This window comes from Eptesicus fuscus, chromosome 10 (genome assembly GCF_027574615.1).
Source record: "Eptesicus fuscus isolate TK198812 chromosome 10, DD_ASM_mEF_20220401, whole genome shotgun sequence".
Taxonomy (NCBI): Eukaryota; Metazoa; Chordata; class Mammalia; order Chiroptera; family Vespertilionidae; genus Eptesicus; species Eptesicus fuscus.
In genome coordinates, this window is record NC_072482.1 from 34,296,689 (window position 1) to 34,309,451 (window position 12,763).

The 12,763-nt window shown below is 41.1% G+C and overlaps 1 protein-coding gene and 1 pseudogene across 5 annotated transcripts in view; one reads left to right on the top strand and one right to left on the bottom strand.

The window, feature by feature from the left end:
* KCNQ5 (potassium voltage-gated channel subfamily Q member 5) overlaps positions 1-12,763 on the top strand; it is a 514,131-nt gene that overhangs the window by 356,603 nt on the left and 144,765 nt on the right. The window lies entirely within an intron of this gene.
* LOC103283793 (GTP-binding nuclear protein Ran-like) lies at positions 4,811-5,443 on the bottom strand (annotated as a pseudogene).

Sequence of the window (12,763 nt, forward strand, 5' to 3'; positions counted from 1 at the left end):
AAGTAATGTTCAGAAATATAGAGGGATGAAATAAAATCTCAACATGATTTGACTTGTAGCCAGAACCAAAATTCATTCTTGTATTTCTGTTGATGACAACAACTTTTTAAAATTATAAGATGGAAATTGCTAACAACTATGGTGACTATCCGCTTTTTATAAGACTGGCAATTCAGATGAATTATTCAAGTAGGTTCTTTTTACAATAGACAAAAAAAGATCACCAAAGCAAATAACCACACTCAACTTTCATGAATCGGGTCCCAGCCTAAGGATGCTAAGGATGCTGCTTGCCCAATGGTCATCCCTCCTTGGCACAGCTCAGCTCTGCTTAAAAATCCCCTTGACACTTAAAAAGTTTAACATTTAAGTAATAGTATCAATTATAAGCCATATGCTTTCTTTTTCTGATTTAAAAAGTATTTTTTTATTTTTCAGTTACTGTTGACATACAATATTAGTTTCAAGTGTACAACATGGTGATTAGACATTTATATAACTTAGGAAGTAATCACCCCCATTAGTTTAGTGTCCATCTGACACCATACATGGTTAATACAATATTATTGATTGTATTCCCTCTGCTGTACTTCACATCCCCATGTCTGTTTTTATAACTAGCAGTTGCTATTCTTAAACTCTTTCACATTTTTGCTTATTTTCTTAGTCCCCCTCTCATCTGGTGACCATCAATTTGTTCTCTGTACCTATGAGCTTGTTTGTTTGTTTTGTTTGTTAGTTTATTTCGTTATTTAGATTTCACATATAAATGAAATCATACGGTATTTGACTTATTTCACTTAGTATAATACCCTCTAGATCCATCCATGTTGTAACAAATGGCAAGATTGCATTCTTTTTATGGCTGAGCAATATTCCATTGTATATGTGTACCATATCTTTTTTATCCATTCATCTATCAGTGGGCACTTAGTTTGCTTCCATATCTTGGCTATCCTATCTAATAAAAGGGTAATATGCAAATTAACCATCACTCCATCACAAGGGTGGTGGCGCCCATAGTGGCTGGGGCACTAGACACTGGTGGTGTCGCGCCCCAGCATCCCATATGCCCCAGCCCACAAAGGAAGGGCAGGCGGGCCTCTGGCCAGAGGCTGGCCGGGGCACAGGATGCTGGTGTTGTTGCAGGCTGGGCTGAGAGACAGCCCTTCCCCCCCTCCATGCAGGAATTTTGTGCACCAGGCCTCTAGTTATAAATAATGCTGCAATGAACATAGGAGTGCACATATCTTTCTGAATTAGTGTTTTAGAATGTCTTTGGAAATATACCCAGAAGTGGAATTGCTGGGTCAGCCATGTGCTTTTCTTAACATCTTGAACATTCAACATTTGGTTAAGAGACTAAGGAAGACAGTATTATTTTTTTTCTGATCTCTTCAAAATATTCTCATTTTATGGTCACTCCTTCACATGTAACTATAAAGTCAGAAAATAGGGGACATTTGAAGTCTCTTCTCTCCAACTTTGGCTTAGCTGTCAGAAAGTGAAGAGTAATCTGATCCTCACTATCTTCACACTACTTCAAAGATTTCTGACCCAGATATTTGTCAAATTTGAAGAAAAATGTGGCCATTTTCCAAAACTGTTACAACGTAATTGATGCTCTAGAACCCCAGCAAGAAGAATGTAAGCAAAAGAACAGGATAAGCAAGTATTGTCAAGTTTTATGTTCTACAAACTTATAAATAAAAACATTCTATGAGTTCTGAATTTCCATTTAAATTTATCTTGAAAGTATATAAAAATCAAATATAAGATGATTCTTTGTGTATGTGCTGTGGTTTTTTTCTTCCTTTACTGGTAACAAATGATAACAAATCTAACACTGTTTCTTATCTCCTTAGAGCCACTCTTGGAAACTTGTGCGTTCAGGGCCACATTGAAGACTAGGAGTGAGGAACTTTGGGTTGTCACTTGGCAATGAGGAGAACAAAATTCACTTGAAAGTTCTAATACTTATAGGAAATCATCAAACAAGGATATGTTATATTTATATCTCCAAGCTTCTACTTTTAGCACATGTCAGGGAAAAGTCTTGTTCTTAGCTTGGATTATCATTCCTATTCTCTTGCCTGGAATAGACATGCATATGAGTTATGTCCCAGAGCCCATGCCCTGCTTCTTGGATCATCTGTGGGTGCCCAGTTGCTCTCAGAGAGAGAACCCCCACCTTTACCGAAACCTGGTGAGTGACTAGAGCAGCTATGGTGAAGAGACAGAGAATGAAAGCTGGGTCTTCCTGAGGCCCTTCTCCTGAAACACTCCCCTTTTTTCTCAGCATAAAAGCCAAAGTTCTTACAATGACCCAAAGAACCCTATAGTCTGGCCCTCCTTTCCCCTCTGTCTTTACCTCCTACCCCTCTAACCTAACCTGACCTACTACAGCCACCCATCTCTGTGTTCCTCTTCATACCTCAAGGCTTTTGCACCAACAGATCCTTCTGCCCCTTTCATCCGAAATCTGCTTGGCTCACTCCCTTAACACTGTCTAGTCTTCTCAGAAAGGCCTAGGCTGACTCTCTGTTTAAGGCTGCCAGTTCTCTCCAGCACCTTCACCCTCCTTTATCAATCTCCATAGCACTTATCTTCTGTTGTATAAAATGCACTTATTCATTATATTACTATATGCCTCCCTCACTAGCAGGATCAAGAGGGCAGAAATGTATGACTCTTTTCTGGCTTATGTATCTCCAGCATCTAACAGTACCTGGCACATAGTAAGCACTCAATAACTATCGAATGAGTGAATTTACTTTATAGCAGTTAGAAAGGTGATTTTATATATCAAGCACTGTTCTTAGCAATGTCTAAATATTAAACCATGATAAAAACCCTATAAAGAAGGAGTTGTTATCCCCATTTTATAGAAAAGAAAACTGAGGTGCAGTGAGGTTAAGTTAAATTGCCCAAAGCCACACAACTAGTAAGTGGCAGAACCCCTCCATGCTCCTAACCTGTTCTCCGCCAAATGAATGAATGAACAAAACATGGTGGAGTCTCCATTTTTCAGCACTTTGTCTTAAGCTGCCTACTATGACCGAATTAATGATCCCAGTGTTTGATAGAGACCTAATCAAATCACTGTGCCGGCCCTCTGCTTCCTAGAAGAGGAACTTGCAGTTTTTTAGGTCTCCAGGGCTGGTTTCAGGGAGAGAGAGGGGCAAGGGGGCCTATCTACTGGGGCCAGTTGTAAGAGAGGTACAAAAAGGATCAGAACAGAACACGCAGATTTAGAGCAAGAGGCTGGTGGGTCTCAGGCCCATTGGATGAGCTAGAGACCCTTCCTGTGGGTCCACCTTATCATGCTTCTACCCAGCTGGGGGCTGCTTCCAACCTTTACCGGAGCCTAGAGCTACCAGTGGGACAGATGGACACATATGTACATACTGCTTTATGCAGCTAGCTATAGCTTTTTGGAATGATTATTTCAATGTTTGGAAAACATTTAGGATGATTGAAAGGGTGTAATTAGAATTTGGGAGGAGGCATATTTCTTACCAATTTTCCATTGAGTCAATACTTAGGGAATTTCTACTGACAAACTGTTGCCAAATAAAGATCCTGCTGGGTTTTCTTTAATTAATGGGATGGCTTGGTTGTAATTATTCCATTAATTGTTTAAATGCAAATAAGTGCTATTAAAGACCTTGAAAATTCTTTCGTCTTAAATATGTTAAACCTTTTCCCGTGTCCTCTCATTTCTGTACTTAATTTGCTTCCTAAATCCTCTTTTAATCAATGGTACCAAATCGGTGCTACCTAAACTCAAGCAGAATTATCACAAATCCTGAATTCAGGAGTCAGAATGGAAATAATGAGTTGTATTTGTGCTCTTGAAGAAGCTAAGAATCCACTGAGCCTGCATTTACTGTGCAAACAAGCAGAGTAAACATAATGGAAGAAGGTGTAAAAATAGGAACTTTCAACAGTGTAAACAGGTTGTACTCTCTGATAAGATATCAATTTTGAATACATAAAGCTAGTCTTTGAAAACTACACCTTCAGTGACTCTTAGATTCTCTTTATTATGGGGGAGGGAGAGGCCAGGGGCTGTGAAATGCTTGCTTTAATACAATTCTCTTCCCTGCCTGTCAGGATATGGGGCTGGGAGGAGGGGGAGCAGCAGGGACGCCTCCCCCACAACCATGCCTGACAAGAGGCTGTGATGGACGCAGCCGCGCAGCCAGGTTACCTTGAGGTGAGCCTGACAGCATCTCTTCCTTGGAAGCGTCATGGTCTGGCCTGGAAGATAACCCAGGACGAAAAGGGGAACACATGTTCCAGGGCCCCGCTTGCTTCAACAGGAGAACCCACCTCTCTGGGTTCCTCGCTCCCCTTCCCTCCAGCCTAACACCTCCTGCCTCCACCTCAGGCTGAGGACATTTAGCAGCAGCACAGCTTGCTCCAGGGCTTCTTCTTTCTTTCTGTTTCTTAAGGTATTTGAAATGCAACTTTATGCGGATTCTAAATGAAAAGGAATGGGAATGGCAGTAATAAACAAGGATTCTCCACTGAGTATGGTGATGTGACTGCAGCAGTCTTATCTTTGAAACTCAATAAGGAGGCAACTGCATCCCAAAACAGCTAAACATGCAGGTCCAAAAAAATGAAGGTGTTTTTTAACTGCCACATTCACTCCGAAGCCCGTTCGTCTCCTTCACCGGCCCTGAGATCAAGCACAGGCTCCGCTGAGCTCCACAGTAAAGTGGCGAACACGCTGCACCACTGACACCACAGGACAGTCGCCTGTAAAACTGGACTTCTGACGCGGGGCTCCAGCTTCCCTTTCTCACAGGCCGTCATCGTCCAGGAGAGCAAGGGTCTGAGCAGCCTCTAGATCGGGCTCATCCTGTGCTGCCAACGCTGGGTCCAGGACAACCTCTAGTGGGTCAGAAGCAGGGACGGCAGCAGACTCCCACTTAGGGTCTCCAGTGAGCTTTCCAGCCTGCCAGAGGAAGGGCTTTTCGGAGTGGTAGGTACTTTTGGCAGCAATGTGGTAGTACTGAAGATTCTTCTTGCGGTAGAAGACAATTGATTTTGCCTTAACGTTCCTGTCCTTGGTATCCACTTTGTTGCCACACAACACAGTGGGGATGTTTTCACACGCACCATACCAGATCTCTGTGCCGGTTAGGCACATTCTTGTGAGCCACTCTCGAAGTTACATCAAACGTTAAAATGGCACCCTGGGCTCGCCATGAGAAGTCCCCGAACTTCTCTGGCCCGCCGTATCCCTCACATTGAACGTAATAGGCCCTCTGTTGGTGTGGAACATGAGGGGATGGACCTCCACACCCAGGGGGGCTACATACTTCTCAAATTCCCCAGTCAGATGGTGTTCCACAGATGTAGTTTTCCCAGTCCCACCATCGCCAACCAATACAAGTTTGAACCGAACTTGGGGTTCTCCTTGGGCGGCCATAATGATGTCACTTCCAGAAGCCTCTCTGGGCCATCTGTCTGAGAGCTGGAAAGATGGCAAAAGGGTAATTCTGCTCCAGGACTTCTTTTGTCTAGATTCTACAAAAGGTCAACTTGACCCCGCTATATCACTTTACATCTACCCAGGCATTCCATGTGTCTTCAGAAATGGTAAGGAGTGTACTTTCTCCAATGCATTCTTTTCTGGGGGCAGAGCTTCTAAATAGACAGTTATTTTTGCTCAGAGCCTACTTGTTGTTAGTGTCCTATAAAGCTGTATGGGTCCATATTACCATGGCTTTGGCATTGATTGTGCACAAGATGCTTCATTAGCTAACATGTGAATCAGTCCTCTCATATGTCATTATATCACTACTATGGTCTCCAAGTCAAGTGTCGTGTTGCCAGATAGGAGTAAGTCCACAGCCAAATAAAAGAGTGGGAGAGCCGAGCAGGGTTTCAAGTTGCTGTGGCAGATCAGTTCCCTCCTACACTAAGTGATTTTCCAAATCAGTCCATCACCGATCAGGGGCTGTTTGGCAGGTGTGCATAATGGGTGGCAAGCAGGCAGTGGTGTATTACTAAAGATATGCTGATGATGTGAACACAGGTGTTTGGCAGAATTAACATTCCAAATACTATTATAGGCAAATAAAAATGATGGCTTATGTACAATAGGAGCCATCTCTGTCTGAATTCAAGGCTAGATGTACCAAGAGAAGGCATTTTCTCTCCAAAAGACTTCAGGATGAGAACATGGTTTGGTGAATAACACAGCAGAGAAATGGAAGACACAGGGCTATCCCAAATACTCCTTGGATTTAGCTGTCAGGATAATTCACCATTCAATCAAATTCATAAATATTTGCCATATGCTATATTTTATGCTTCAGGGTCATAAAAAAATCAGAGCTCTAAAACACCTGGAAATTTCCCAAAGTTTTCTTGTTTTTATTCTCATCTCGGTTTTTCTTAAGCCAATGGTTATAGAAGATATATTCCTTCTTAATCTATTGTTTAATGGTTCAAATGAACAACAGGCATAGAAGCTTATTAAATTAGTTCAAGGTTACCTATAAACAGGCCCTTCGTCTTATCTAAGAGTACACGTGATTTATAGCATAGCTGGTCTTGAATGATTTTGATGGATAACTAGAAACAATTAACTAGAGACATAAATAAGTATCCTATAATCTTGACAGATTTCATAAAGGATCCAATGTGAAGATTCACATGGTTAATAAAATTGAAACTATTAAAATAACTCCAGTTATATTTGATTTTTCTTTGTGATTTGAATGTTTAAGAGGGCAGAAATCTTCCAATTTCCCTTCAATTTGGAAAGTGTTATTAATGGAATATTGTTATAATGTCATTGTTTTAAATACTTTGGGGATAGTTAACATCTTATGTTTATCAGAGATTGCACTGAGAGTTGCTATGCCCTTTCTCTTTGGGGTAATATGCTCTGTTCATAGGGTCTCCTGTAGGTTTTCAATCTTAGAGTTTTGTCTCTCCTTTTCTTCTGGTAAGCCCAGATGACTAATGCAAATACCCTAAAGGAACAGGGAAGGGACAGATTGTTTTGAAGCCAAGGGATCTCTCAATATAAGAGCAATTTCTTGGGTCCCAGCAAGGGCAGGTGTAAGGGCAGAGACATAATGCACTCCTGAGAAAAGTAGAAAGTTCTGAAAGTTCTCTAACACACCTAGCCCTGACCTGACTCTCAGCCTCTCAGTAGCACAGAAGCCATCTGTCTTAGTCAGCTCGGGCTGTTATAACAAAATACTGCAGACTGGGTGGCTTAAACAACATATGTTCATTTCTCATAGTCCTAGAGGCCAAGGTACCCGCTGATTGGCTTCCCAGTGAGGGCACTCTTCCTGGCTTGAAGATGACTGCATTCCCACTGTGTGCCCACATGGTAGAGAGAGAGTGTGTGTGTGCATGCTGTGGGTTCTCTTCCTTTTCTTATAAGGGCACTAATCTCATTATGGAACCCCACCCTCATGACTTCATCTAACCTGATTACCTCCCAAAGGCCCCACCTCCAAACACCATCACATTGGGGTCAGAGTTTCAACATAGGGATTTTGGAGGGAAGCAAACATGCAGTTCATTATACCATAATAACTCTCATCTTGTCACAGGTGTCCACGTCCACCCACAAGAGAAATAGCCCCAACTTAAGAGAAAATTTGCTTTATAGTCAGTTTGGTTGATGTGTACCTTGATGTGTACCAATTTCTTAAGGCCAGGGATATCTCTTGATTAAAATAATTATTTGTTTTGTTTTAAGGAATTTTATTTAAATTTTTATAATAAAAAAAAACATTGCCCTTTTACATTCTCTTACTATAAAACTAATAGAATGGCCTAATTTTATTTCTGTATCAATGTTAATTTTATTTTTTGTTTTTATTATTGATAGATTTTAAGTATTAATAATATTTTTAGTTATTTTTCATTTTTAATTCCAGTTTACATTTAATATTATTTTATATTAGTTTCAGGTATATAGCATAGTAGTTAGACAATCATATACTTTACAGCAAAGTTTTCTTCCAATATTTCCAGTACCCACCTGGCACCATACATAGTTATTATAATACTAGAGGCCCAGCACACAAAATTCATGTGCGGGTACAGTCCCTAGGCCTGGCCTGCGATCAGGGCCATCTTCCCCAGCTGCCTGCAGCCAGCCCCACCCCCCGCCACCACCCACCCCCGGTTCCCCGTTCGCCATCGAGTGATGGGTGCCTGATGGCCGGGGGAAGGGACCAAGAGGTGGTCAGTGCGCCTCATACTAGTAGTGACTGGTCCAGCAGTCATTCTGGTCATTCTGCCATCAGGGTCAATATAATAAAATTACCTTTTTATTATATAGGATAGAGGCCTGGTGCACAGGTGGGGGCTGGCTGGCCTGCCCTGAAGGGGGCCCCAGATTGGGGTGGGGGGTCCCCAATAGGGGGGGAGGGGCAGGCCAGCCAGGGCAAGGGGTCATGGGGTTTGCAGGCCGGCCCTGCCCCCAATCAGGGTGAGGGTCTCTGCTGGGGGCAGGGCCGGCCTGGGCGAGGGGCCATGGGTGGTTTGCAGGCCGGCAATCCCCCTGGCTTTGTCAAAAAGGACGTCCAGAATGACATCTGGAAGACATTGGGTCTATCTGGTCTAATTAGCATATTACCCTTTTATTAGTATAGACTAGAGGCCTGGTGCATGAATTCATGCACGGGTGGTGTCTGGCTGATTGTGGCGGGCCGACCAAGGGGATGGGCCTCGGGTGGTTGTTGAACTCCCAGTTTAACTCCCGGTCGAACTCCTGGTCAAGAGGACGATTTGCATATTAGCCTTTTATTACATAGGAATATTGACTATATTTCCTATGATGTTCTTTACATCCCATTGACTTTTTATAAGTATCAATTTGTACTTCTTATCCCTTTACCTTGATCACCCAGTGCCCCAATTTCCCTTCCCTCTGGATCTATGAGTCTGTTTCTGTTTTGTTTGTTCATTTATTTTGTTCTTTGGATTCCACATATAAGTGAAATCATATGGTATTTGTCTTTCTCTGACATATTTAACTTAACATAATATCTTCTAGGTCCATCCATGTTGTCACAAATGGTAAGATTTCATTCTTTTTTTTTTTTCCATTGTATATATGTAACACAGCTTTTTTATACACTTTATTGATGGGCACTTTGGTTCTTTCATATCTTGACTATAGTAAACAAAGCTTCAATGAACATAGGGGTGAATATGTCCTTTCAAATTAGTGTTTTGGGTTTCTTCAGATAGATACCCAGAAGTGGAATTGCTGGGTCATAAGGCAGTTCCATTTTTAATTTTTTTGAGGAACCTTTTGGAGGTTTTCTTGGTATTTCCATTTCTATCTGATTCAGAGCTTTCAACTTCAATTCTAAGTTGAACTGGCTCATTTGTGATTATTTGGCAAAATTGTAGCAGAATAAATATCTAGGTTCAATTCAAGGTACAGAAAACTGTTTTCAATTTTTCCAGCTTGGAGTTCATGATTCAGAGGTTTAGTTCTAATCCCTGCTATATACACAGGTGGTTGCTTGCAGGCACAACCATATATAGCCAGATACATTTTGGCTTGGAGTGGGGGAGGGTAGACAACCATAAAAAAAAAATCAGTGAACCCGCTTTCTGTTCCTAACAGAGGGAAGAGGAGAATGTGAGGGAAGTCCCCTGTGTGCACTGCCAACTTGGGCACCTCAGCAGAGAGCACCGCTGTGGCTCTGTCCCACAGAGAGATGCCCCCATGGCAGATGGAGCCATGTTTTATCCTGCTGTAGGATATATCTTTAAGAACACAGAACATGAACATAGAAGGTGTCTCTTGAGTGTCTCCCCCATATTGGATGGACATTTTAGCCCTTTATAGCAGCCAGCCCAAGCCTAAGAATCTAAAATCAATACAAGAGGGCAAAAGTCCTCATCATGGCACCCCACCTGACAACGAGGATGCATAAGACCCCACTAGATTGAACAGTGGGGGAAACCTGGGATGTCCTCTGTTCCCAGCTTTTGTAGTACTGCTCTTCTCCCCAGCAAGGGGCATCTGCTTCCTGCCCCTGGCCCATTTGCTCTCAACCTATGGTCCCAACACCTGATAAAGACCTGTCCCTGATCTTCTTTTGGTAACCAACTGTAAATCAGTCATTTGAAATGGGACATTTTCAATCTATTCCCTTCCCTATTGCCTCTCTGAGGAACCTTTGAGATAAATGGACACTGTCATACAAGTGTGGTTAAATAAATTACTTTTTAGAGGGAGATTTACATTTTATCAAGTGTGAAAAACTTAAAGGGATAAATTGTCTCTAGAGAAATTTCTGGAATCACCCAACAAAAATCAGGAGGACCTCCGGAGCCACTTGATTCTCCTGGTGCTCCCGAAGTGAATTCCTTTTTCAGTGTCTTCCTAAGCCTCCCAGCTCACAAAGTCTACCCCAGATACACTGATTTTCTAAACTATCTCAATCACTCTTTCCCCTTTTATTGATGCTCTTCACACCTTGTTCTGGTCTCCCCAACCTCACCCCACTCCCTACTTCTACGTCCCTCTTCTCTACACAACCCCCACTTAGTGTCTACTAAGTAACTTAGCAAATTTCCATCATACTCTCACCACCAGCCCACCTGCAGACATGATTCTGAAGGTATTGACATGTCAACTCCAGGTCAAATCAGTCCCTTTGATAGAAACACGTTTTTCTTCAAATTCTCTTCCAATGTGCTAATAGTTAATATATCTTCCTAAAAAGTAAAAAGAATTGTGAAAGTAATCTAATTTGATGATGGTGAGTGTTTAGGATCTCTCTGTGCTTTAAAGAGGCAAAAATCAAAAGATGATTTCCTTTTGTGTATTTATCCCCATTTTCTGATTTAAGTGTGGAGCCATCTCTATATCTTAATTTTATTTCCTTAATATCTATTGTACTAGCAAAACTTTGCAAATTAGAAAGAATTATAACTGCAACCCTTCTGACTGATGCCTTTCTTGGCATTTTATGACTCAGTTTACATCACACATCCTTACTCTGCAGGGATTATCCGAGGAGGCACGCTAGACTGCTGCCCTATGTTACTTTAAGTATACACATGCAAAAATAGCTGGAAATTGATTATGTGATATTCGGATGAAAGGCAATAGTTCCAATTTTGTATGTCTGATTAGCCACAACTCTTCAAAAAATGGTGCAAATGTTAAAGGATTTATAATGTCGGCATTTCATCTTCACAGAAATGCTATTTGATGGCATAAAACCAGGAAAAAAAAATAATGGTCACAGCAGACAGCTTGTAGATTAGACAAAGGTCACTGTGTTTTAATGAACAGTGGCTGTTAATTAATGAGAAAACAAGTAGAACATGAGCTGTTAGGCATTGTGAATTTGTGCCCCCCAAAATCAATCAATCTTACTTAAAACCACTTTGAATAACTCAAGAACAAAATAACTGCAAGAATAGAATTTCAATCTCAAATTATACAGCAAAGTCATAAATATCAATAAAATAGCATCACAGTTCTCTGGTGTGACATATAAAGATTCTTCCTTAATCTCTAGAAAAGAGGGTTAATGCTAAGTTAGTATTCTCAATAGATATTCAAGATAGACTGGCTCTACCCCTGTGTCTTGGATTTCTAGATTTCTATATGCATTCCCTTAGTCTTTAAGAGAGTAGGAAAATGCTTGTTGTTTTACCAAATTTCTCTGAGGACAAATGGGGAAATACTAAAACTCCGTTAAGACAGATGGTAAAAATAACATTGCCTTTATTTTTTTATTTTTTTTTTATTTTTTGTTCTTCAATTTTTTTTATTAAGGTATTATATGTGTACATATCTTACCATTGCCACCCCCCACCCCACTCCCATATATGCCCTCACCCCCCAGAGTTTTGCATCCGTTGGTTATGCTTATATGCATGCATACAAGTCCTAGTTGTAGAGGGCTAGCAAAGCCAAGTGTCTAAGGGTTTCCATTAGGAAGGACAGAACCATTGTTAGTAATACCAGCTTTGCTTTACAGCTTTCCTCCAAGTAGGTCAAGTACTCTGATTGTTATTCACTTATCTCTTTAGCAACCACTTGAGAAAATAGTGGGCATCTTATTTCAATTAAAAACAAGCAAGGGAAAATGAACGGGTTTATCCTAAGGTACAGCAGCAAAGGCAACTGTACCTGCTGGCCCAGCACGAGTCAAAAGAACTACCCATAAAACATTTTCAACTGAACATAAGAGATTTTTGTATTTCTAACTCATTTGAAAATAAAATGAGACCCCTCCAAAGGATCATTTGGAGAGCACCACTAAACCAAAACACCGTGAGATCAGATCTAGCATCTGGACTTAAAGAGGAAAAGATTTCCTCTTATGAGTCTCCCCCATTGGTTGGATGATGGGCAGTGCTTTTTTACTGAAAATTTTTTGAGATAATTGCAGATTCACATGCCGTTGTAAGAAATAATATGAGGTATCCTGGGTACACTTTAGCCTGTTCCTTCAAACAATAAAATTTTGCAAATCTATAGTATAATATCACAACCAGAATACTAATATTGCTACAATTCACAGATCTTTTTTTAAATTTCTCCAGTTTTGGTTATACACATGAATATGTGTGGCTGTAGACCTGTGCAATGTTAGAGGCTCATGTATCTGTAACAAAAATCAAGATACCATGCAGTTCCATCACCACGAGGGTCTCTCAGATTGCCCTTTAATACCCACACCCACCTCCTCCTTCCCACCCACCCACGACTCCCCCGACAATCCTTGACTTCTGT